Consider the following 27,440-nt stretch of genomic DNA (forward strand, 5'->3'; position numbering starts at 1 on the left):
TGGTGACAGCAGTTCTATTCCTTTTGGAATCTCTGATGCAAGGAATAAGGCAAGAAAAAGCTGTAGTGCATAATGGCGGGGCTGGGATCAAGTTCATGGAGAAGTCAGTGCACAAGTACTGACTGATCTATTTATTTATTTATCATACTTCTATCTATGGACCAGTACCGGTCTCCAGACCGGGGGTTGGGGACCACTGACCTAGAGGACATCAGGTAAGTGCGATTGCCACTTTGTCTCACACTCTCTTCCTAAAATAAAGTTTTCTCATAATTTATTTAAAATATTTATATGTTGCTTCTCCAGCTGTACTGATAATACCACAGACATTTAAACTGACATTAAAGTTGGCACAATTCAGTTTTTAAATAATTCTGTTTTGTCATCTCTTCCCAAGACTGACAAAGATAACACTTCTCACGCTTCACTAGGGAGCCCATTCCAAAGGACTGTGGCTGCCACTGAACAAGCCCATAAGTCAAAATCATCCTGACCTGACACCCCTCAGTCTTGGAACTGTAAACAGCAGCAGTTGTGATGAGCACAGAGCTCTAGAGGGCTCATATCAGGAGAAGCCATCCAGCAAATATGTCAGGCTGTTCATAGCTTTAAATGTTCAAGCCAGCACTTTGAATCAAATTTGGAAACAAACCAACAGCTAATGCAGATGTTTCAGTAGTATGGTTGAATTTCCTAGCCCTTGTCAGCAACAACACATGTGCATTCTCAGCCCCAATTAACTATTAAGTATAATAAGCACGTGCTTAGGGCACAAAGGGAAGAGGAGGGGGTACCACAGAATATTTTGGGGTGTTTTCTGTTCATATTGTTTACTGCTATTTATTGCTAAATAAATAATTATTAAAAGTTTATATATATCATAGTTGTGGGATCTGGCTTGGGTGGGGGGTGGCCTTCGGTACTTACTGAGTCTTAATGTCAATTAGGCAATGGAGGTGCTGAGGGGGTACCATTTTTGGGCTGTACTTAGGGCATCAGTCAGCCTTAATCCTGCCTTAACTGAGTTGTCTTCAAAGACAGCCCATGCAGAACATGTTAAAGTAATGTAGCTTTGAGGATACTGTAGCATGGATCAATCTAGTTAGATTGGCCACATCCAGAAGAAGAAGAACATGCCATCACATTGTTGCTGACTCATGGCAACCCCATCTGCAAGGCATTCCAGGCGAAAGACAAGCAGACATGGTTGCCAGAAAGGGATGCAATTTTCAAACTAGATATAACTATCAACAACACCATCCCACAAGGCCCGGTCAAGAAAAGCCCCCAGACTCTTAACAGGATCCACACAATATTTTATCCTAACTTTGTTTCTCTCCTTCCAAGTTGCAGAACACCAAGACACTACTAAAAGAAAAATAGAATGCAGATGAAGATATTTAGTGTTGCAGCAAGAGACAGAAATTATGGTGACAGTTCACCTTGTTCCTTTTGTCTGTTGGAATACCTCTTTTCCAGAGGCTGGTGGGAAGAAGTGCTGGGCTAAAGGAAGAAAACGCATGTTAAATGACAGGAATGGATAGATGCCAGCCCCAAGAACCTGGCCTTGGGACATGTTCCCAGGGATTGAGAAAAACAGCCTGCTCACAAGTAAGAACTAGCTATTATGATCTGGCCTTAGCCAAGCAACTCATTCAGGCAGCAGGAATGTAAAGTAAAAAAGATTTCTTTTAAAAGGAAAAGAAGCCTCTATCTGATTTATTTCAAAATTCTGGGTAGCAGCTGAAAACATGGTCTGTCATGTGGTCTGTCAGGAGGAAGGGGCCAATTAGGCCCCTTCCTCATCACGGACAAAGCCCTCCGCCTGAGGGCTTAACCAATTATTTAGTCCGCGGCGCCCACGGCGCCGCGGGCGTGTTAAGGATTATGATGTTTAATATGATATGCACCACCCTGACCTGGCTTTCTGGGAGGGCGGTATACAAATGTAATATAAAAATAAGTCAATAATTGTTAACATAGATACCACTGAAAATGTCTTTCTTCTGCTCGATATGCCAGTGAGGGCAATCTAAGGTTGAAGTTTCATATGCTGTGGGAAGCAGCTTCCACACAGGAACCACAGATGCACACAAAAAGCATGGCAGAGGCTCAAAATGTTGACTTGGAAAATGTCAACAGTCTCTTTACTTACTATAATGGGTGCTTGCCTCATGTGAACTATTTATTTATGAATTTCTTTATTGCCAGTATTACCATTTCCCCCCTTGCAAATCACCCACTTGGCAAAAACATCCAGGTTATAGTCAAAATAAAACATCCCAATGTGCTGTAGATTTCAGTGAGCAACATTTAGGCACAATAAAATCAGAATCCAGTAGCACCTTTAAGACCAACAAAGATTTATTCAGGGCATGAGCTTTCGAGTGCAAGAACTCTTCCTCAGACTATGAATTCCTTACATCAGCAGTCCCCAACCTTTCTCAGGTCAGGGACCGCCTCTGGGGGTGAGGGGAGAGCCGACGACCCAGGTGCCGTGCAAACGCACATGTGCAGTTGCCGCACATGCACATTTTTGCCACCAGGGGGCGCTAACATGCACACATGCAGTTGCCACGCATGCATATTTTCGCCACCAGGGAGCGCTATGCGCATGTGCAGCAACTGCGCGCATGCGCGTTTGCGTTGCCGGGGTGACAGCAGCCGCGCCTGCCTCTTCCTTTCCTTCTCGCTGTGGGCGGTGGGAGGTTGATGACCCCCGCCTTACATGAAAGGGGTATAAATTAAATTATATTCTGTGGATGTCTATTGTGCCTTTGTATCTGCCAAGACCTTTACTCAAGGGTCTGTTCCAGCATCCTGTAGTTTTCTGTTTAATAAAGCTCTTCCTTGGACTTCCAACTGCCTGTTTAATCCTGGATGTTTCTGTATCACGGACTCTACCAGCTGACCTCAGCGTGATTCCTGACTGTCTATAAGAAATGCAAAGCTCGAGACAGCAAAGTCACTGGTGACCTCCCTCAGATGCTCCTCAACTTACCCTCTATTCTGTAAACATTTTGATTGAGCAGAAACAGTCTGTCTGGGAATGTTTCTGCTCACAAATGGGCAAACCTCCACAAACATGAAAATTCATGAAAGGTTTGTGCTGGGCAATCTGCCATGAACTTGACTTTGCAAAGCATGAACCAGCCCAAATTTGTTTTGAACTTTCGTTCATAAACCAGTTCATGGCCATCCCTTTTGAAAATGTCCTGAAAATGTCCCCTGCAGCCCAATGGCAAAGACTGTAGTGTGCAAGCAAGCAAGGAAACCTCCAGGCTTGTCAAAAGCAAAACAACAGATATTCCTGCCAATTTCACCTCAATTCTTCTGCAAAGAAAGAGGCTTTCTCTATTTCCCTTAGTGCTGTATATAGGTAAGATTAATTCCAACCCGTGAAATTAAATGGTGGTGAATGATAGTTCCCAGGGAAAAAAATGTACCTCCATTAGGTTTTCATCACTGCATGGCCAATGAGATTTATTGATGATGATGAGGTCAGTTTTTTCCATTGGCAGAGTGCCGTAAGGAGAAGAATAATGCTTTACCTCCTAGCAATTTAAGAATACCACTACTGGCTTCATGATTAAGAGAATTAATGGCACCTAAATGAAGCTTCTTGCCTCATGCCATTTCCAAGTTTATTTTGAACTGAAATTAGGCTCTAAGTGATATCACCAGAGATCAGTGGGATGAATATAACATGCTAAAATATCCCTTACACATTATTAAATATAAGAGACTAAAATATCCCTCCCACCTTCAAGCAAGCTTCATTCAACTCTCATCCTAACTTGGTCAATTTAACAATCTTTCTTTAAACAAGAGCCAATGGCAGGGAAACCAGTTTTCCCAGCAGGGAAGGATTCTGTCATGTCATTATTTGACATTTGTTTTGCAGCTATCAGTGGAACAGATCAAACATTCCTACTTCTGGCTCTGAGGCTGCTTATTGTGCGGTCTCTTCCATGGAGAAAATCCACAGCTTGCCAATTCCATGTTTAAAAACATGGTTGTATAATGCAACATGGACCGCATCCTTAGAACCACTGACCCCTGAGAAGATCTTGTATTTTCAGGATTCAGCAGTGTTTAAAGATATCAGGAAACCAAAGAAGTCCATGTCCAGAAAAGTTAAATGGGCAGCTGGGAATATGATATCTATCAGGAGGTAGGTAAACTAAAAAGCTTTAAGAACTTTTAAAATAGTTAATTATATATATTTTACAATGCATAAAATACTGGAAGATGGTGGGTATTTATCATTTTCTATGTAGAGTAAGCAGTGTATTGTCATATATGCCGCTTCTCCAAACAGTGAGTGATTAGTTGGGGCAGCACTTCACCAGACTGGTTGCTTTTAGATCAATGGTCCCCAACCCCAGGTCTATGGACTAGGGCCGGTCCGTAGATCAGTCGGTACTAGGCCGCGGCTCCTCCTTGTCCTTCTGCCCTGGCTGCTGCCTCGGGGGCTGCCCTGCCACTCTGCCACTGGCTCACCTTTGGTGCTTTCCAGCAGCCACCATGGCTGGAGCTCCCCCTCGGCATGGCACTGCGTAGCTGCTGCTGGCAGCGCCACCCAGTGGGCGGAAGGAAGTCAGGGGCGCCGGCGGGAAAGCAAGTGGAGCAGGGGCTCAGGCGGCGGCGATGTCCCTCGACAAAAGACTACCCCCCCGGGCCTCAGTAAAATTGTCAAGCGTTGACCAGTCCCCGGTGATAAAAAGGTTGGGGACGACTGTTTTAGGCAACAGAGTGGTAGAGGCTTACAGCTTTTTAGTGGTTTTTGCTTTCGTTGCAACTATACAACTAGACCATATCTGGAGGTGCAGAGGCATCTCCTACTGGGCAGCAGATCTATTATCCAACACCTGATCCTCAGAAGGAGACAACTCCTGCACACTAGTCGTTCTTCAACCAATTTACAGCAGTGTCTTTCTGTTTCTCTCTCCTCATCTTCTAAAACCTACATTGTGCTTGCTTTCCACACAGGCATACAGTTACCCTTTTGCTTCATCTAGGCAGAAGATGGGCACCTCTTTCAAACCCTGCTGGATACTCAGACATAGCCATTTCTTCATCCCCATGGTCAACCGGTAGGATATCTATAATGATTTAGAAAAATTACCATTCTGGCTCTGGTCAATTTAGACAAAGGCCGTTGGACAGAACCATTAATTATAAATTCACACAATGTAACACAGTTTAAGAAAAAGCTGAGTTTCTGAATCATGAAGCCAACAAATACTGAGAACAGCAGTAGAAGCCTTTTGCAAAATAATTGGCTGATTATTTCAAATCAATATGTGAAATTCATCACCCATTGGTTCCTGGTCACCATTGCTTCCTTAGAGCTTCTACAATGCAATGATAAGAATGGTAACAATGCACAAATTCTCCTGTCTTATATTCTAAGAGCAAAGTCAGGGTATCTTTGAATACTTAAATCCAGTGACTGGAGCTGTGAATGGTCAAGACAGGTCATAGAATCATAGAATAGAGTTGGAAGGGGCCATACAAGCCATCTAGTCCAACCCCCTGCTCAACGCAGGATTAGCCCTAAGCATCCGAAAGCAGTGGTCCCCAACCTGCGGGCCGTGGCCCGGTGCCGGGCCGTGAAGGCCATGGCACTGGGCCGAGGCTCCCTCTCCCCGCCCCCCCCCAGTAAAAAACTTCCCAGGCCGCAAGCTTGCGGCCTGGGAAGCTTCTTACTGCGGGAGGGCGGGGAGAGGGAATCAAGGCGCGGCCCGATGCGCGGGCGTGGCCTGTGTGGGCGCAGCCCGATGCGCGGGCGTGACCTGCAGGCGCGGCCCGATGCGTGGGCGTGGCCCGCGGGCGCGGCCCGGTGCATGGCCGTGGCCTCAGAAAGGTTGGGGTCCACTGTCCTAAAGCATCCAAGAAAAGTGTGTATCCAACCTTTGCTTGAAGACTGCCAATGAGGGGAAGCTCACCACCTCCTTAGGCAGCCTATTCCACTGCTGAACTTTCTACAGACTCTAAAAAAGTCCCAGTTCTGCAGAAAAATGTAAAATTAAAGAAATATATATACTGGGCAGCTTAAATAGTCCAAAAATGATAAAAGGAGTGCCTGTAGCTTTAAGCAATGGACTCCCCTAGTGGCTCTAGCGAGGCAACCAAAGTATTCCAAGGTTGGCTCTGTTATTAAAAGGCCGGGGGAAGAGTAAAGTTTTTTTCCAGCCCTATTTTGGCCTTTGAGGGAGAACTCATCAGGCCCAAGCCTGAGTAGTGTTGCCAGCTCAAGGCTGGGAAATTTCTGGAAATTTTGCGATGAAGTCTGAGAAGTGCATGGTTTGGGGAGGGGAGAAGCCTCAGCATGGTATAATTTCACAGATCCCACCCTCCAAAGCAGCCAGATGTTTGGAATTCAGATGTAATTCTGGTTGATCTCTAGGTTCAACCTGTAGGTTCAAGAACAATCAAGCAGCTTGTTCAGTAAAGATACAGAAATCACACAGAGTTCTGAACAAAGGCTGAATAGACTACAAATAATACGAACAGCCAACCAGTGTAAAAAGGTGGTTCTTGTCTGTTTTTTTTCCCCGGATTTATTTTAGTCTTCACCAAAGTGCTGTCCGGATAACAACCGCTTTCAAAAATCTTTTCATCAGTACCAAAGACACCAAAAGAGGTCTACTAGACCGTGAAGTAGATTTCAAAAAGTAATAAAATAGTTTTCAAAAGTGGTGTCATAAAAAACACTTACAAAGCCACTAGTTGCACTACTCCAAACTTCTGTTCCCAAGGGGGACCTGCTTTCAGTATGGCCATTCTTCCCAGCATTTGGTATGGCAAAAGGTCCTCCCTGCTTCTTTTCAGGCTTTTGCCATACTGAAAGCAGGTTTCCCTTGGAAACAGAATTCTGGAATAGAGAACCGTTCCCTAGAAGAAAATGGCTGATTTGGAGGGTGGACTTATGACGATATGGGCCTTTCCGCACAAGGACCGATGTTGCCAATTGGTCCTGCAAAGCAGAAACACTATTTTTAAAAGTGCAATCTCAGCATTACGCATACCTGCTTTTTTAGTGGAATTCAGTAGCGTTTCATTCGTTTCCTACAGTTTTCCGGTCTCGCAAAAATTGCTAGGCAGGAAGCGATTTTTTCTGTGCTTTGTCCCGCCCCTGGCCGTCAATCAAACGTACAGCCAGTGGGCGGTTGTTATCATGCCCCAGGAAAGCCCCTTTCCCTTTAAGAACAGGTTTAAAAAAAAACATGTTGCAATGCATATGCCTTGATTCTTCCTAACATATAGGCCCATCTAGCTGGCAGCTGGCTGTGAGCTGGCAATTCATCGTTACCACGCTCCCCCCGAGTGAAAAGAACCCCCCCCCCCCCCGAACGGGCGCGATTTTCGGCCGAAAATAAAGGGAACTTGCAAATGGGGCTGTGTTGTGCTTGGGGACTTTAAAGCACTTCTGTGGAGGGAAGTTTATTTTCCAATGTTATCACAGAAGTACTGACTCCTTAGGCTCCTCCTTTCTTCAACCATCACCTCTTGTTTCCAGATGACTCCCAACTTTGTCCCGCTCCCTGTAGCATCCTGTTTCACTCCCTTCAACCTTGATGAAGTGTAGATTCAAATGAGTAGCCGTGTTGAAGTAGCACAATAAAATCAGAGTCCAGTAGCACCTTTAAGACCAACAAAGATTTATTCAAGGTGTGAGCTTTCGAGTACAAGTACTCTTCGTCAGACTGTGACCTTCTTACATGAAGTTACATGACTTGGTGAAGTGTGTTATAGCCTTTCACAGAGATTTCTGTCTAAGTGTACTTTGAACCCTTCCTTAAGTCTCCTTGCATTTGATCTCCCCTGTCCTTAGCATTCCTATAGCCTGGAGCCTCTTCCCAGTCCTCATTTTGCCCTTGTGTGACATTTCAACCTCAGGCTTGTTGACAACATTCCTTTGTTTTGCAGAAGCTGGATCACAAGCTGTTTAGTTGCCTCAGCAACTGAACTTTCCAAACTCAGCCAATCCTTACTAGAGAATTCAACACAGCAAGTGCAACAAGGTAATGCTTACTTGTGCCAGTCAGCTCGTTTGTTCCAGTAAACATGTTCGGCCATGAAATAAAGACTAGTATCACATTCATAGGCATAAAATGTTTCTCTCTCTCTCTCTCTCTCTCTGATTTTAGTGGCAAGATCTGAAAATGGAGAATTAAAATGCACCAGCAAGTTGTCCTAGAAAGGGCTACAAACAAAGGTTGGGAGTGTTGCTGTCCACAGAAGGAAGGTGCCCGTTTCACATAGCTTGCTCAAGGACTTTACAATCCAAATTATTAGGTTTTAAAATCCCATCTAGCCAGTTCCAGGCCAAGAGTGGCTAATCCTTTTAGAGCACAAGAATTTGTAAGCTTTTTAGGGACAGGCCTACTTGGCCCTTTTATTTAATGGAGCTTCCTCCCAAGGAAGAGTTCTTAAGACTGCCCCTGAGAGAGACAGAGGGCAAACTGCAAAGAGTTAAAATCCCTCAACATTCACACAGAGCACTTTGGTAACAGCCTTTGAGGTAATGTGGTAAAAAACGCAGAAATACAAACTTTTCTTTGTATGTTGTTATTCAATATACACAGACCAAAACTGATCAAATGGTTTGAGGGATTGTCTTTATTGTGCCAGACAGGGGGAAGAACAGGTATATTACTGTCAAAAAGAGGGATTATCTTGCCATCACTGTTTTAGCAGTCCCTTGTCAACTCTATAGACTTTTCCAGTCTTCTTTAGCTTGGTGCACCTTTTGATTGTCTTCTCTGTGGCACACTGCCAAGTCCAGATTAATTATTATGCTAAGTAAGCTAGTAGGCCAAACTGCATGGGGCTATAAATGTAGCCTATTTAGCTGTTTCTCAGTACTGAATCCTGCGCTTCATGACTGTGTTCCTTCATGACAGGAAAATGAGGGTTGTGTTTCCCATCGTAGAATAATTTAGTTTAGAGAAACAGCTTGGTGTAGTGGCTAAAAACAGTGGCTTTTAATTTGGAGAACTGGGTTTGACTCCCCACTCCAACTCCACATCCAGCTAGCTGGGTGACCTTGGACTAGTCACAGTCCTGTTAGAGCTGTTCTCACAGAGCAGTTCAGTCAAAAGCTCTCTCAGCCCCACCTACCTCACAGGGTAACTGTTGTGGGGAGAGGAAGGTGATTGTAAGTCATTTTGAGACTCTTTTAGGTAATGAAATGAAAAGCGGGATATAAAACCAATTCTTCTTAATAGTAGTCTTGCAAGCATGTGCCACAGGAAGCCTAGCCAGTATAGCATGAAGATCACTCTCTGCAGTCTTTGCACATGGGTGTGCTTGATACTACGTGCTTGATTGCTGTCTATTGACAGACCTGTGAGAACTATTGATGTTGCATACTCTAGTTGGGGTAGTAGAAGTACCCTGCATGAAAGATTTTATCTTTCTTATATGCCAAAACCATAACACCACCCCAAGCAGGTTTTTTTCAGAAATCTGACTTAGTAATTACAACCTGGCGTAATGTTATCTTGTTCATTTATCATCTTGTAGATCTTTCCCAAAAGATCGTTTGTTTTTGGAAGCCCAATTTTGGAACCTTTGCCAAGAAGTATCTCAAACCATAATGCTTTATAGAAGCAGAGATGGTGTATAAAGGATAAGGACAAGGAGGTGCGCAGGTCATTGCTGAGGGAAAAGCTGAAAAACATTATATAGATTGTTCAGTTTATTCCAGCTATTGCTTAGTTCAAAACAATGCATGTTTCTGTAGTCTGAGGCTATGAGATAATCAATTAAACCTAAAGGTAACATACCACCCTGTGAACTGTTGTTTTTCAGTGTGGCTGTTAACCCCCATTCCCAGCTGCTTTGTTTAGTTATGGTGTAGACACATAGACAAAGCCAAAATCTAGTGGCTGAGTACAAGCAGCCACTGCAAACTACAGAAAAAGGAGTAAATAGTAACAGGATTCAAGGATGCAAAAGCTCTGCGTGTCTTATAGGAGGAAGTAGATTCTAACCATTATGACTGGTTTGCCTACAGCAAGTGGTTAACCTACTTTCAACAAAACAGCTGATCTCAGCCAACTCTGTGTCAGGTAGAGAGAAAAGCCAGATCCCCCCCCCCCCCCATCCTACTGGATGTACAGAGTACAGGGCTATTCATCCCTAGATGTAAACAGACCTTAAGATTTCAGCTGCATACTTTGGTGTGAACTTTTTTCCAAAAAAAATGTAGGTGTCATTGTGCTGTAAAGGGCATAACAAGAGCACACAGTTTCCTAGATTTGATGCCTTCTGGCAATGTGAGTTTTAAATGTCTAATCTGGAGCAAAGATAGTGTGAGCAAACAGGGTGACTCACAGTCTAATACAGAGTGCCCAGGGAGTGGGTAAACAATACCCAACTGGTCTTTGCTGGATTTCAAAGTCTGTACAATGATTTCATTGAGGGTGCTCAACACGGAACGCTTGAGCAATAAACTTGCTAGAACTGGAACTAAGCATTTTGTAAATTAGGCAGTGCATACAATGGCAGGAGAACACAGTACGTGCCTTTATTCATTAAAGAACCCAGACAATTCTTTATATTATCATTCCTAATAGCTTTCAGCAATCAGATACATAGATCCAAACCCGTATTTTATATTCCTATCAGCGCTTAATAATTGTAAAATGGAAGGGTGCTAGCTCTAGGAGAAATTAAAACAGAAAAGGTATCGTTTGTGACTGAAATAAAGAAACCCAAACATATATTTCACACATGGGTAATGATTTAATAAATGTATGCATTGCTTTTCTAGTATTCAAAGCAGTTTCAGACTGCTGTATCAAAATACATACAACCCTTTTAGGGAAAAGAAACAAGTTAAAATACCACAGAAATCTTGAAAGAAGAAAATGGCCAGACTCACTCTCCCTGTAGCACTCTCTCTGGAAAGATCTGGCTTTCCTAAGTTCCATAAAACTAGAGCTACCAAAGAGAAAGCCCATATTCTTGCCCCCAACATTTAATGGAATAATCAACAGGCCTTGCTGCCCTGGCCTGAAATATTAAGCAAGCACGTACAAGTAGAGACAGTCCTCCAAGGGTTGGTGTGTATCTGTTGTGTAAATCCCCACGTAACAATAGCTATGCTTCTATGGCAGCACATATGCAACTGGAACCCACCTTCTCCCCCCCCCTCCCCCAGTGTCAGCTTATTCCCTTTTTAAGCCTTTGGAGATGTAGGCTATAGATAGAACAATCATTCCAAGGAAAAAGTCTACACACACACACCCATAGTATGCTTGGTAAATATTCAGGGAATCTTTCTTTTCAGTGTGCTGATAGAAGAGGGCAACTTGCACTGTGTCCTCAACCACATCATGTAATGTCTTGCTGTCATGACATCACAAGCCCTATCCTATTGTATCAGAACACCTGTAGTTAGCACATGAAAAGAAATTGCATTTTGTTAAGTACCACTGCTGGTGGTTTGGCTGCTAGTAAAGGTTGCCTCATAATGGCGACATAAGAGATGGCTGCAATCCTGCGAACCACAAGCCCTGCAGAAAATCTCGGTGGGGAGACAATAGGCCAAACATCGCTATCCAATGTTCTCCAGTTTGGAACAGGTAAGGTCACATCACACCTGATTTGCGTCATTGTTGGAGGCAGATTAGTCCTCGGAGTTAATTATCAGATGTGTAGTAAAGATAACCTTCTAAAACAGGCTGATAATCAGGAGAGAGACCAGAGAGGGAGGAGGTTTTGCTTGGCACAGGTCGATAGGTAAAGAGATTACTGCGGCTATTTCTCAAGATAACAGAAGAGGGGACTTGATTGAAGAAAGGCGGGGAGAGATCTGAGGGCGCAAGGCGGGGCTCTGCGCTTTGGGGTCGGAAGGCTAATCCGCGCGCTCTTTGGAGCCGGGTCTCGACTCGTCGCCGCGAAAGGCTTGCTGACGTGCTGCCGAGCAAACCGGATTGAAGTGGATTCGAGACCGAGAGGCGGTTTGCCGCTTCAAGGAGTGTCCTTTCAGTGGCCCGAGATAGGCCGGCTGAAAACAGCTGAGCGGCTGGGAATTCCATTGGCAGAGAATCCAGTGAGTCAGCGTTGAGTCACCTTCCCCTACGTGACAGCGAGAAAGCGCCCGGTAGCACTTAATTGGCTTGCGTGCGGCGCTGGGCGAAGGACTCCGCTTTTGCCAGGCTGCGCAAAGCGCGCCGGGCTGGCAAATGGAACAAATGGCGACACAGAGCCTGGAAATCAGCAGCCTTCCCTCCGTATCCATCTGCTCAAAACATGCGAGAATAATCTTCTCAGCCAGAATCCTTTGCTTGCGGTGCCTCTGGCTGCTGGAGGGAAGCTCTGATCGCCCCAGCCTTCTCATTTCCAAACCAAATAGTGGGAAGGACGGCTTAATACGCTGAAACGGAATCGCAGACAGGCACGCGGGGGAGAGAGAAGCCCTTGGGAGCGGAGCTTGAAGGGCTGGCCGCCTGTCAAATAATGACGCGACAGTATTTTCCCGAGAGCCAGCCACAATTAATAGCATGGGGCTTACTTCTGAGTAGGCAGGCAGGCTTAGGCTGCTTCTTGAGAATGCAAAGCTCAGCAATACAGTCAAAGGGCGATTTGCTTTCCCTCATTTGGTTATGACTCGTTTCCACAATTATATAGAAGCCATTTCCAGTGCAGGCCTAGGCAGAATTGCTACTGCTTTAAGCGCCCTGCTATCAGTTGCCTTCCAATGGAGTAACTGTATGATTCGGGCTCTGATCCTAAGGCCATCTGGAAATAATTTCAAGTGAAATCTGTAAGATTTATTTAAAGCTACACAGAATGATGAAAGGGGTGAGAGGGCACTATTTTTTTAAAAATGTGCTCCTGATATCTAAGACGGTCCGTCCCCTATTATTTCTGAAGACATTCTTATGTAAAATTATTGTTATACTGTGTTATGTTTGGTTGCAATTGTTGGTTATCGATGTACATGTTCAACAGACTATTTTATGTATGGTTCTCTGTTATAATGTAAACCGCCCTGAGCCTCCGGGGAGGGTAGTATAGAAGTATGATAGATAAATAAATAAATAAATAAATAAATAAATAAATAAATAAATAAAAAATGAATATTCCCCCCCAGAAAACCCTCTCAAAATTAATGATACAAAACAGGAAACACCTATTTTTATTATAGCCCCTGGAAATAAATTCTTGTGAAAACATGTCCCTAGGGTGCTCAGTGTATGAATATTTTCTTATTAGCAGTAGAGCCCGCTGTCAACAAAATACAGCGGGCCCTAGGGGAGGGTTTGCTTCCCCTCACGCCCATGTAGCAAAATGTTCCCCAGGCCCCAGGGCTTGGGGAGCATTTTAAAGGCGGCGGGGACGCATTAAGACGCTGGCCAAGCCCTGGGGAAGGCGCTCCGCGGCTCCTGGAGCCGTGGAGCGCCTTCCCCGGGGCTTGGTGAGCATTTTAAAGGTGGCGGCGGGGCTTTAAGACGCTGCCCAAGCCCCGGGGAAGGCGCTCCGCGGCTCCTGGAGCCGCGGAGCACCTTCACTGCAGCTTGGCCAGCGTTTTAAAGGTGAGCCGTTTTCGGGGCAGGGGCCAGGGAGCCTACCTTCGCTCTCGGCGGCCAGCAAAGTAATGGCCGCCGGAGCGAAGGGAAGCTCTGGTGGGGGGTGGGGCGGGATGGGAGGCGCTTCGCGCCTCCCAATTGGTTTGTGGCCGGGCAAGCAGCCAATCAGCAGCCTGATTGGCAGCTTGGGGGTGGACTGACCAGTGGAGGGGCCAATCGGGAGGCGCTTTGCGCCTCCCGATTGGGCCCTCCCCTGGTCAGTCCAGGGGAAGGGGCCTATCGGCACCCTTCCTCATCCCGGACAGGGCCCGCCTTCGGAGCCCTTACTCTTTTATTTAGTCCGCGGCACCGCGGGGCTGTGTTAAAGATATGTAAGAGAAGAAAGGTAAGCTGCTTTTTGAAAGACTGGGTGCAATGATATTTTCTTGCTATTAGCAGTGTATAGAGTTAGGTATGTAGGTTTATTCGTATCTGGGAATATATCAAAGCAACATCACTTGTGACCCAGCTATTAAAGATTGATTTATTTAAAACATTTCTGTTCCACCCATCAACCAGGAGCTAGTTCTCAGAACAGCCAATGATGGGGAAGTGGAAACCCAACCCAAAACCTAAAGAATGAATAGTATAAAAACAAAAACGTTTCTAAAGCACAAATACATCCCACAAAGCGTTAAGCGGCAAAAACACAGCAAATCAGCAGAACTAAAACCCAGAAAAATAAAACTATGATCAGCTTCCCCCCTCCCCAATCCTCCACCTAAAACCCTAAGTGAATAAATAAGTTTTTATCCCAACCCAGAAGATAAATCTAGTTCATGGTTCAGAAAGGGCAATCAAAATTGGGGTGTCACGATATAAAGGTTCTATCTCATACCTAAAAAGAGGCAGCATATGGCCTCGTCATGATCTTAGATCTACACAGCCAGCTTGGTGTAGGGGCTAAGAACACGGACTCTAATCTGGAGCACTGGGAGTGATTCCCCTCTTCTCCAGTTACAGCCAGCTGGGTGACCTTGGGCTAGACATGGTTCTCTTCGAGCTGTTCTTGCAGAGCAGTTCTGTCAGAGCTCTCAGCCTCACCTACCTCACAGGGTGTCTATTATAGGGAGAGGAAGGAGAAGGCATTTATAAACTGGTTTGGCACTCCTTCAGGGGAAAGCGGGGAATAAAAAAAATTCTTATAGATCGCATCTAGGGTAGGGCAGGGTATAAACATAATAAATATGTTACCAGTCAACATGGGGTAGTGGTTAAGAGTGGTGGACTCTAATTTGGAGTCCTGGGTTTGATTCCCCACACCTCTTCCACATGAATCTTATTGGGTGACCTTGGGCCATTCACAATTCTCTCAGAACTCTCTCAGCCCTACCTACTTCACAAAGTGCCTCTTGAAGGGAAAGGCAATTATAAGCTGTGTTGAGACTCCTAAAGAGCAGGGCATAAAAGCCTACTCGCTATCATAATGAAAGTTACCAACTGGTCAAGAAAAATGTCCTGTCCCTTTCAGAAGTGAGTGGACATTAGGGGAAGGGCTGTGGCTGAGAGGGAGAGTATTTGCTTGGCTTGCAGAAGATCTAGGCTTCAAACCCCAGCATCAAGGATGAGATAGGAGGTGATGTGAAACATCTCTGCCTGAGACTGGAGGGCTGCCGCCAAGTAGTCAAACTGCGGTCCTCCAGATGTCCATGGATTACAATTCCCATGAGCTCCTGCCAGCAAATGCTGGCAGGGGCTCATGGGAATTGTAGTCCATAGACATCTGGAGGACCGCAGTTTGACTACCCCTGGGACAATGCAGACCTTGATTGACAAAGGGGCTAATTCATCTAAAGCAACTTCATGTGTTTATCATCACCAGATAACTGTCTGCAGATATTAAAGAATCTGCTTTGCTAGAGGAAGCAATTGAAATGTTACAACCCTAGTTTTGATCTAGCCCTACTGGAACCCTTTAAATATCAGTCGGTTTCAGTTGAAGCTTGTACTTGGAACCGGGAGACATAGAAGTGCTCTATCTTGGGCCGGATTGTCCTCCATTTAGGATGTCTTTATCTAATATTACACTGGATGATGATTCCTATGAAGGAATACTGACAATAACAACAGCGCATGCAGGCAGTGATTTGAGCTGCTGAACAGCAAGTGTGTCAATAATAGATCGTTGTTAGTGTGGGATTAAAATGGTGGAGTGAACAACAGAGCTTTTCATTTTCAGTGTGAGATGAGTGCCTCAGGAAGGGAAGATTTCTGCATTAGAGGAGCCATTTCTGAGGGGAAGATAATTTGAGGCCTAGATAGACTGGATTCTTTACAGCCTTCCAGGGGAGTGCAAAACACTGATATGAAGAGACCATGGAGTAAAGAGAGTGAAAATGGTTGCTGGCAGAGATCAGTGTAGAGTCCATAAAAAGCGGTTTATTGGGTACATGAGGTGTAGGGTTACCATTTCATAGCTCTTAAAAACTTTGGAACTTTGGTTCTTTGATCAGGGGCATGATGTTCTAGAAAAGTGTGAAGTGTTGATTTAAGGACTTATAATATTTTATAGGATTGTGTTATACTAAGGAAGAAAAGGGAGGTTTAACATCAGGGTATCTTTTAATAAGGCTGGACCACTAGCCACAGTATGTGTGGAAATAGGGAGATGTGAAAATGTGAGAATTTCCTTCAGTTTCCCATTTTTATTTCTACTCCATTTGGGGGATTATGTTTTTGAAGTGTGAAACTTTTCATAAACCTATACTTAAGCTTCAAATATTGGATTGGATCCAGACTAAACCAGCAATTTCCACCTATTCCCCCTTCTCACTGCAGACTCCCTCATATCATTCTTCGGGGTACCCCTATGCCTCCTGGGCAGTTTTTTTATGAAGATCAGTGTGCTACAATAGGAGGGAGAGAGCAGAAAAAGTTTATTCTGCCACTGGAAAAGTTAGTCTGCATTCAGCCTATTATGTTGTAACTTGAAGGCTGGTTTGTTAAATAGATTGAGCATAGCTAGCAGTCTCATTTTGAGGAAAATAACTGTGTACTTTATTGCCACAGTAGCAAATGTGAACCTCTCACATAAAGAAAGGCCACCTTGGAAGTTCCAGGATGCCCAGTCTATCAAATTTCACTATTAAAAAGTTGTTATTTTTTAAAAATTCATCTTAAACAAAAGTTTAAATAAATTAAGTTTTATGAGAGAGAAACAGTACAACCCCAAGAACACATAGATCTGTTAGGATGACATAAATAAATAAACAAATAAATACACAAACAAATAAATAAAGCACTAGTTTGACAACTGGAGGCAGAATTCAACAGGATGCGAACTTAACTGAAATGACTTATGCACCCCTCTTGGAATCATGGAAGTTTAGGACACTGACCGATGTTGACACAGCTCTGTGACTTCTCTTTTGTCTTTCTGATGAGAAGGTCCTTCTCGAAAACATTATCATTCTCGAGTTCAAATGATCCTAGTTAAGGTGGAACTTCATGTCATGTGCAGTTTCATTTCCCCCAGTGATTTTCATTATGCAAATGTAGCCACTTAGGTTTTAACAGTGGGTGAACAGTGATGGGGGAGAGGAGCTATTTAACTCTTTCCCCTCACACAGTCTGCTTGCTTAATTTTTTAATTTTCCAGATGACTTTGATGTGTTAGGGAAACCCCTCCCCCCATGAGTGCCAACAGCAAATTTCAGCAGGAAAACAGTGTAAAGACTCTCGAATAGCCCCTCTTCCTCTTGTGCCAGTTTTCATGTTTCCTCTTTATACTGCAGCCCCCAGTAGATTTTGTTAGGAAAAATAATCACAGAAGTATGGCTTAATGGCTTCCTGAATGACTATCTTGAGACTTGTCATGTCTTGTTGATGGGGTTCTGACCATACCATTCTTCTTGTCTTCTCCTACTTTATCATCTTGCAGTATTTTTACTCTAGGATTTACTGTATACTTTCAAAAAAAGCCTCATAGTTTTCAATCATTTAAGCAGAACACGTTTTGTAGAAAGGCTGGGTTTGTTTTGCTTTTTATCCAGTGTGGAAAGTTGCATTTCTAATGCAACACACTAGAAAATAAACATATCGCCTAGTCGCCACTCAAGTCTTTGAAGTTTTGCATATCCTATAATCTATAGACGGCTCGTTTGCATTAGCATTAAAACAATCCTCAATAGTCCTCTCTGTTTACCAGAAAATTAACTTCCACTAGATAAGAAGATATTTCCATAAATGTATATCAAAAGCTATTCTGCTTTGAGGGAGAAAAATAGAATTTGATTACAAAACCATGGAGACCTCGTCTCTACTGATTATTTAAGGCTGCTTCAAGTGAGTTGTATTTTCTATAGGTAAATTACTCACAGAAGAAATTGCACTGTGAGCATGTACCACCACCTGTGGTCAATGTTCATGTATCTATTTTCTACATACATGCATTTCCAGAATCTGTCTCATCAAAGCCTCCAACTACATGTACACCAAGCAAAAGAGATGTGTTAGTTTGGTCATGCTGGTGCCCTTGTGTGGAGCATCTCTCTAAGAAATTTGATTTATATGAATCTGCCTGTAGTTTCTAGAATTGGTTGTGCTTGGAAACACCAGGGCATGTGAAATGACAAATTACTGGCTACAAATTAAGATATATTAAACCATGAAGAAAATATAGCAAAAGCTAGTGGAATGCCCCTAATTGAAACATCCAATACTGAAATGCGAAGAAAACCAGGGTCCTTCTTCAGCAGATGGAGAGAATTTGTGTGTGTTTTGAATACTTGTATCCATGTAGCAAACTGTGAAACTGTTTTTCAACCCAAGGAGTATTTGTTCATTGGTTCTTCCTTTGCTGGAGTAAGGCTCATTAGACTGGTGGAAGACTAAGCAAGGTGATAGGATACAGGCTAGTTACTTACTGTAGAGAAGATACAAAGGAAAAAAAGTCAGAAAAAGATTAGGAGTTGTAATGTTGTTAAACTGGTGGCCTGGATTCTGCCGGACTTACATGGAAGCATAATTTCTATTAATCTGTGCCTGTGTGAGAGTTGATAGCCAGAAGGGATGAGACCTCAACACACTCATAATGAAACTAGGCTTCCCAACCACCAGGCCTGGAATTCCAACTGATTTTCAGGTAACAGAGATCAATTCCCCTGGAGAAAATGGTGGACTCTATGGCATTTAACCCAGTTGAGTACCCATCCTTCCCCAAGCTCAAGCCTTCCCAGGCACCCTGCCCCCCAAATCTCCAGAAATTTCCCACCTCAGAGTTCCCACCCCCTAGATGAAACTGAGTAAACTTAGGGCGTTTTCTCTCACCCAAACTTTTCTCACTGGGAGGATAACGTGGAAGAGGGAAGAACTATATACACTGCTTTAGCTCTATGAAGACTGGGTTGATTTTTTTTAAGTACTAATAAACAGACATTGTTTACCTAACCAATAGCTGGCCTTTCCCCCCAGGTGGTCCTACTTAAGCAAGTCATAGCAACCATGTATGTCTAGCTTCTATGTGGAGAGGTTTGTTCATACAAATGGCATCTCCTTGTGATTATGGCTTCTGTTCTGACTGAAAGTTCAACAGTGTCCCTGCATCCTCTTCAGGCTCTTACATGAGGGCTGCTGCCTAATGAGAACCAGCTTTAAGGGCAGAGAGTTCTCAGCATGGCTGGATGTGTGTTAAAAGAAAAACAGGCTACCCCGTGCCAATAAACATTAACAAAAGAAACCCGAGAACAACGGGAAGCTTATCAACAACAGCCTCCACCCTATCCCATCAGAGAATATTTTCTTAGACATTACGATTCAGTTCCCAGAACCTTAAGCTTCATTTAATAAGCCTGTTGAAATATGTTGCATCCCCCCTTCTGAATTCAAAGAAAGCAGTGAAAAACAAATTATGAAATTTGAAGCACTGCTTCTCTGCTGGCTGTCCCCTCAGCCTTCAGAGATTTCCTAATAACTGAAGACGTCACTACTGTGAGAAAGTTGACATTTAAGAAAAAGAAGAGTAATGGAAGAAAGTTAACCTCTTACAAGACAAAACATTTGTAACCACTTGTCCAGCTGCCTTCATCTTACCATATACAGTCTTTATGCTTTTTTCACAGTTCTTTCTAAAGTCACATGGATTATGCACTGCCTGACCCTCTGAATATATACTCAAAGAAATCCTATTTATGTCACAGGATTATGGTCTTTGTTTGAAAAGACAATTCTTAGATTCTCTGTTCCACCAAATGACCACAGAACATACAAAAGGGCATGTAGTGCAATGCCTGCATTACTTCCAAGCTATTTTGGTAGACAAAAACCAGTGAGAAATGAAGCAGTACCAGCTAGATCATATCCCATTTGAAATGTTTCATACTGCTATATAGTCTTATTTTATTTATAGCCTACCTTTCTTGCTGAAATTCAAGGCAGGTTTCGGGAGGGGGGCGGGTTTAAGTAATGCAATCAGCATAAGGCATCCAATAAACAGTGTAATAGAGCTAGAATTTCAAAATTAGAGAACAAAAAACAATCTAAGGCATGACATGCAATAATGCAGAAAGTGGGTTACAACAGCAGAAGGCAATACAGTACAAGGAAAGTGGTACATCGCAATAGGCTATAGTCCTGTCCCTAATAAAAATGAAATTCTGAGCAGTTCCATTATACTACAGGTTTGACCTCTTTATAAAAGTGCCATCTGCACAGTTCCTGTTTTTCACATTTTGTGGAGTGATGATAGATGAGTGTGAGCCTTCCTAACTTCAGACAGGCTGTTCAGCATGATGGGGTTCACAGCAGAGAATACACATGTACGTACCAGTCTTTGAGAGCTAGCCTAGTGTAGTGGTTAAGAGAATCATAGAATCATAGAATCATAGAGTTGGAAGGGGCCATCCAGGCCATCTAGTCCAACCCCCTGCTCAGCGCAGGATCAGCCCAAAGCATCCTAAAGCATCCAAGAAAAGTGTGTATCCAACCTTTGCTTGAATACTGCCAGTGAGGGGGAGCTCACCACCTCCATAGGCAGCCTATTCCACTGCTGAACTACTCTGACTGTGAAATGTTTTTTTTCCTGATATCTAGCCTATATCGTTGTCGTTTAAACCCATTACTGCGCGTCCTTTCCTCTGCAGCCAATGGGAACAGCATCCTGCTCTCCTCCAAATGATAACCTTTCAAATACTTAAAGAGGGATATCATGTCCCCTCTCAACCTCCTTTTCTCCAGGCTGAACATTCCCAAGTCCCTCAACCTATCTTCATAGGGCTTGGTCCCTTGGCCCCAGATCATCTTCATCGCTCTCCTCTGCACCCTTTCAATTTTATCTACGTCCTTCTTGAAGTGAGGCCTCCAGAACTGCACACAGTACTCCAGGTGTGGTCTGACCAATGCCGTATACAATGGGACTATGACATCTTGTGATTTTGATGTGATGCCCCTGTTGATACAGCCCAAAATGGCATTTGCCTTTTTTACCGCTGCATCACACTGCCTGCTCATGTTTAGTTTACAGTCCACAAGTACCCCAAGGTCTCGTTCACACACAGTGTTACCTAGAAGCGTATCTCCCATCCAGTAGGCATGCTTTTCATTTTTCTGACCCAGATGCAGAACTTTACACTTATCTTTATTAAATTGCATCTTGTTCTCATTTGCCCATTTTTCCATTGTGTTCAGATCTCGTTGAACTCTGTCTCTATCTTCTGGAGTAGAAGTCCTCCCAATTTGGTGTCATCTGCAAACTTGATGAATAGTCCCTCCACCCCCTCATCTAGATCATTAATAAATATGTTAAAAAGAAGCTGCCTCTAATCTAGAGAATCGGATTTGATTCCCCACTCCTCCACATGCAGCCGCCTGGGGGACTTGGGCCAGTCACAGTTCTTGTAGAGCTCTCTCAGCCCCACCTACCTTACAGGGTGTCAGTTGTGAGGAGAGGAAGGGTAGACAATTGTAAGCTGCTTTGAGATTCCTTCAGGTAGGAAAAAGCAGGGTGCTTCTTTATTGCCACCCCTTATGGAATCACAAATCTTGCTTCTTTTAAAAATGACTCTCTTTCCTGATTTTTTTTTTGGGGGGAAGCTTAGAGAGGCATGCTTTGTGCTACAACTTTGGGGGCAAATTATTTTGGTTTGCCCGCACGATTGAACACTGATTCGTTGCTCCAGGCAGTTCACTTAAAAGAAAAAAACAACTCCCATCCCCAGGAGAAGGGAGAGGGAGGTGGGTGTGAGGGCAAGACATTGGAGGCACAGCTAGTACTTCTTCGCCTTCACACATTTTTTTATGGTGACCTGCTGGTTGCTCTCCGGTGGGTAGCGCTACATATGTTGGTGAATCCACTTTTTGGGATTCACCAACTAGTGCTTTAAAATGGAGGATGTAGCCAGCTGTTTATTGCTCAGACGCTGCATGTTGACAACATCATATGGAGGGGCTGGAATATAACGACAATAAAAGGTAAGTATTTCACTATTTTTTAAAAGTATGGAAATCCTCCAAGAGTTTGGGGTAGATACTAAAGTGTCACCCAGTGTATAGTCATTTTCAAGGCATACCAGGAGTGGTGATAGAGCGCTGGTGTGATACCAGTTGCCCCACCATATTCCTATCCCTACCCCTACCCCGTGAGTTATGGCTACATGAATTGCCAGCAGGAGGTTTCCCAGTGATGCGGAAGACCTGGCAGCTCTATGTAGGTGCCATGTAAGTGAATGGTGCTCCGAAAAAAATGTGGCTTCTGAGCCATTGAATATCACTGATAGAATTTTTTAGTGCTGGTCCCAATCCTCTGGAAATCTTTGCCCGATGTGATAAAAATGTTACATTGATTCCAAATTTTTGTAGATATTGTAGATTAGCCTTGGCTGAAAAATGTAATGTTACAATGTAATGTTTTACTGTGAATTTTGATGTTTCATTCCTTTACGGGTGTAATCATATTTTTATTATTGTTATTGTTATTTAAATTTATTTCCCACCACTCCCGAGAACAGCTCGTGGTGGGTTACAAATTGTCCCTACTAACAACTATAAACTGCTCTGACATTGGGATTATAAATAATATAAAATACAGTAAGTACATACAAATGGAAGTGTTAAAATGCCCTGTGAATTCAGCATAATTATTACAGGCAAAGAAGTCGCACATAAGTGGGAGCTTCTGCTAGATTGCCCTAATTTTATAAATGATTTCAGCATCTGGATTAGCAGTGGCTGAAATCACCATGACATTTTTCACAAGAGAGATACTGAAGAAAAGATTCATGCTGCAGGAAGTAGTGCTAGTGATTCATGAGATGCTGAAACTTTCTGTCAGGATTGTTGACTCAAAGAAGTTTCATCTTGGAAAAAAATTACTCATTAAAATGTTTTCATACTCTTAAAAGGCTTACCTTCATTTCCAGCCAAATGTCTGCATATTGTACAGTTCTGCTAGAATCTCGATTCTGTAGTAATTAATTCCCCCACACCCCCATTCCTAAATAGCTCTTAGCATGACCCAGGATATCACTGTAACAGACAGCGTGGATAGCCAGCAGTGTATAGTTCAGACAGAAGCCGCTATTCCATAAAGAAGAGCTACTCAGGTTTTCTTTTAGCAGCTTGACAGCTCTACTCTTCTTATTGATGCTTGAAGGATTCCCTCTTTAGTGCAATATTAGGGGATTAGATCATTGAAAACATTATAAAGGCTTTTAAGGAAGTGGAGGTGAGACCGCCCAATTACTCTGTTGGCTCCAAACCAACAGCATGAATGGAGCTTGCCCAGTAAATGCTCTGGATCATAGTGCTGCTATTCAAACCATGCTCTTATCGTGGCTGCCAGACTTTTAAACTGTTTGAAAATAACAAAAAATTGCCAGGGCTATATGGCAGCTAGAGTATATTATTCTTCTCACCTCCATTTTAACCTCTCAGCAACCCCATGGTGGAGGATAGGCTGGGATCACGTGACTGGCTTAGAGTCACCAAGCAGGCTTCCATGTGACAGAGTGGAGATTTGAACGTTGGTTTCCCTGAGACTATATAACACAGATCTCTCATAGTATCTGAAGAAGTGATCTCTAATACAGGAAAGCTTATCTGTAAACTGCTGGAAGTAGTATAAATAATTGGTTAAGGCCTAAATGGGAGGAGAAAGGGGCAGGGCTAGTTCAGAATAGAGGAAGGCGCTGATTGGCCCCTTTCCCGGACTGACAAGAATTCCAGACCGTTGGGTGAGGGGCTAATTGGAAGGCGCGAAGCACCTCACCAGGACAGACCAGAGTTTCATCCACCTCCTGACCCTCCCACCCAGCCCAGCCAGGGGCAATCTGGAGACATCGCTGCCAGTCTGCTCCTGACCACCGCAGGGAAAGGTGGTCAGTAAGGCTGCCAAGGGGAATGAGAACAGAGGCTTGAACAGGCTGTGCCAGCCCTTTTCACCTCAAGGCTGTCCTAACTGCCATGTCCAACTGTAAATTGCCTCAGAACCCTGACAGAGCTGGCAGGAGGCTGCAGAGTGCTCCCCCTCCCTCCCCTTCATGCCTGTTGGGAAGGAGCCTTTAACAGCCCCTGACTGAGGGGAGGGAGGCATTTCTGAGAGCAACGCAGGGGAGCCTCAGGGCATGGGGATGGGCATTGCTTTTGAGGGGGGGGATTTCTCCTTCTGCCAAACGGCTGACAGGGAGGCCACAGAAAAACCCCTTCTCGCATAAATACTGCTCTGCCCGGAGACACATAGCCAAGCCATGTGTCTTTCTTCTTTGCAACTCTCTGCACATTTGAGTCCACTGCACAGTGTTATTCTGCAGATGAAACTGGATGCTGTTGCGGAGGTTTTTTTGTTTCCTTTTTCATCTGCACAACAACCCTGTGCAGTAGGCCTCAAGTCTTTCAATTCAACAACAACCTGTGTGGGAGGCCTTAAATTTTTCTTCTCTACCACAACCCTGTCCAAAGTAGCCCTTTCTGCCTGGGGGGCTGATATTTATACTATGAAGATGAGCTGTAATTTCAGGAGCTCTCCAGACCCCACCTGGAGGTTGGCTACCCCTGGGTTGGAAATATTCCTGGAGTTTTGGAGGTGGGACTTCAAAATCGTACAATGCCTCAGAGTCCAGCCTTTGAGGAGGCCACGGGTGCACTTCTAGGCCCAGGGGAAGGCCGCGCCGCTGCCGGGGGGAGGGGAAGGAAGCCTTCCCCCCGGCTCCAAAAGCACACACACTTGTAAATACAACGGGCTTGGTCCCTAGTACTGGAATAAAATGTTAGTCTTCAAGATGCTTCTTCCTTCCTTCCTTCCTTCCTTCCTTCCTTCCTTCCTTCCTTCCTTCCTTCCTTCCTTCCTTCCTTCCTTCCTTCCTTCCTTCCTTCCTTCCTTCCTTCCTTCACACTAAACCTTTCAGGATAACAATTATGTAGCTGCACGCATAATTGATACCTATATCCATGTTCAAAAGACATTTTAGCTATTAGACATTTTTAAATGGAACATAGTGCTTATGAGAACTTGCCGGTGCTTGCAGTGGAGGCCAGGAAAAAGGAGGAAGTGACAAACCCAAAATGTTGTGGTTAAACAGGTTGGAGTTACTTATTATGGTTGTTAGGCTGACCTAAATATATGCCAAAGTAAATAAGGGCAGAGACGCCAGTGCTGCTGCTGTATCAGACTTGTAGTTGTTATAATTGGGAATATATTAGGAGGAGCTCTGCATCCCCCAGAGAGTTCTGCCTGCCGCCTATGTTATTTTCCTTCTGTCAAAATAAAAGTGCAATAGTACCTTAAAGACCAGCAAAATTTTCTAGGAATATAAACTTTCATGTCATAGCTCACTTTGTTGGTACCTAACCTTTATCAGATTTGTAGATTTATCTTAATTAGATTCATATCTGATTAAGTGAACTTTGAAGCCCAAAAGCTTATGGCCCTGGAAAATGTTGTTGTACTTTTAAGGCACTAATTGACTCAAATTCTCATCCTACTTTTGTATAAAATTGTTAAAGAATCTCATCAAGGTTACTGTAGAGGTCACAAGTATCCATCCTACTTTCTTAACATTCCTGGTGTCTGCTGACAAGACAGATCAGTTACACATATGTAATTGTGTCTAAAACAACCTCCAGTTTGCCACAGGGATGGTGAAAGACCCTGGGCCTTTTAGGCCAATCCCAGAGGGCAACCCCATCCTTTCCTTATTAACCAAGAGATGACTCAGTGTTGTTCAGCACTCCAACCCATTCTCAAAGCATGAGTGATAGTGGAGCACAAGAATCACTTCTCTTCCTTGTAACCCAGAATTGCTTGGGCTCCCTTAGTAGAGCCTTTAGGTTTTAAACACTTACATGTGAAACTGTTTTGCCTAACTCTACTAGTCTACAAATACAACATGAAAATATTGGGATATTTGATGAATCTAGCAGAGTTTTCCCAGTCATAGAAGCATGACACTGAGTGCAGTAAAAGAATCTTCCAAGAAGTATATTGCAAAAAAGGTAAAGTTAAATTTATTCAAGTAGATCCAGTTCACATCCAGGTGGCAGTTAAAGGAGAGAAAGAAGCCTAATCTAAAAAAAAATATTCTCCCTATCACAAAGCACCTGCTTGTCTGACGTTGTGTGTGCCATGTGTGGGAGCATGAGGGCATTGTATGTACCTGCAAAGACATGTGTCTCCATGGGAGAGTAAGAGGACAAAGCGACAGTGAGAGGGACAGGTCAAAGGGCAGCTCCCAGATTAAGACAAAGAGAAGCATCTCATTCAAGGAGATAACAACCTACACAACCTTAGAGTGATGTAGCCCCTCCCCAGGCATACTGAGTAAGATTCATTCTGCACAAGGACCAATGTTGCCAATTGCTTTCACAAAGCGGAAACGCTATTTTAAATAGTGGAATCTGAGAGCTATTCCGCATCAGGATCTATGTAGCAAATTGGTTGCGGAACAAAAAAACGCCATTTTAAATAGTGGAATTCGTCGTTATGCCTTTGTAGTGGAATCCAGTTGCGTTTCTATTGTTTCCCACAGGTCTCGGCAAAAAACTTTCCCGCTAGTGTTACAGATTGGTTGCAAGAGTGTAGAGGGTGAATCAAATTTTTGGGATTTCCCTGAAAGCACTACAACGAAGCGCTTTTTGCGGATCGGTTTCAGGAGTGTTGCAGATTGTCAATGACATTGTGCATAACAGAAAAACAGTAGCGATCTCAATTTGCAACCATTATGCAATTTTGAACGAGTGCGGAATGGCCCTCAGTGTTCCGCATACCTTCATTTGTAGTGGAATCCAGTAGTGTTTCATCCGTTCCCCACAGGTTTCCGGTCTTGCAGGAATCGCTAGAAAGGAAGCGATTGCTTTCTGTGCTTGTTCCTGCCCCTGGCCGTCAATCAAATGGAACAGCCAATGGGTGGTTGTTATCATGCTCCCGAATAGCCCCTTTCCCTTTAAGCACAGATTTTTTTTTTTAAAGCAGACACGTTGATTTGTTGCAACAGAGAGACCCATCTAGCTGGCATGTGAGCTGGCGATTCATCATTACCACGCTCCCCCGAGTGGAACCCCCCCCCCCGCACGGGCACAATTTTGGGCCGAAATTAAAGGGAACTGGTGAACAAGGGGCTGTGTTGTGCTTGGGGAGTTAGGGGAGCTTTAAAGTACTTCTGTGGAGGGACTGTAGCCGGAGAAGCCTCGCTGGGTGAATGAAGCCTCACTGGTTCGTTGCTTTCACCGCTCCGAGGAAAAAAAAATGGCGATCGCTTCGCCAGAAGTTCAGAGGAGAGAGCCAGGGGGAGGGACTTTGTTGCAAACACTACATTGAGAACACACATGTCTTTTTCGCAAGTGTTGCAGGTTGTTGGCAAGAGTGTAGCGATTTTCTGAGCGTGAATCCACTTTTCCCGATTCCCTGGAAATCACTACAACAAA

General features: G+C 43.9%; 2 long non-coding RNA genes across 2 annotated transcripts in view; both read left to right on the forward strand.

Moving 5' to 3' along the window:
- Window positions 1-4,999: 4,999 nt before the first annotated feature.
- On the forward strand, window positions 5,000-9,005 carry LOC143841767 (uncharacterized). Its single transcript, XR_013232801.1, has 3 exons — window positions 5,000-5,096; window positions 7,936-8,030; window positions 8,157-9,005. It is a non-coding gene; the product is annotated as an uncharacterized LOC143841767 (long non-coding RNA).
- A 2,406-nt stretch (window positions 9,006-11,411) lies between these two features.
- Window positions 11,412-27,440, forward strand: part of LOC143842431 (uncharacterized) — a 37,492-nt gene continuing 21,463 nt past the window's right edge. Inside the window, exon 1 of the long non-coding RNA XR_013233108.1 lies at window positions 11,412-11,600. This is a non-coding gene — a long non-coding RNA (uncharacterized LOC143842431). The remainder of the gene's footprint in view (window positions 11,601-27,440) is intronic.

The sequence above is a fragment of the Paroedura picta genome, chromosome 7, assembly GCF_049243985.1.
Source record: "Paroedura picta isolate Pp20150507F chromosome 7, Ppicta_v3.0, whole genome shotgun sequence".
Taxonomy (NCBI): Eukaryota; Metazoa; Chordata; class Lepidosauria; order Squamata; family Gekkonidae; genus Paroedura; species Paroedura picta.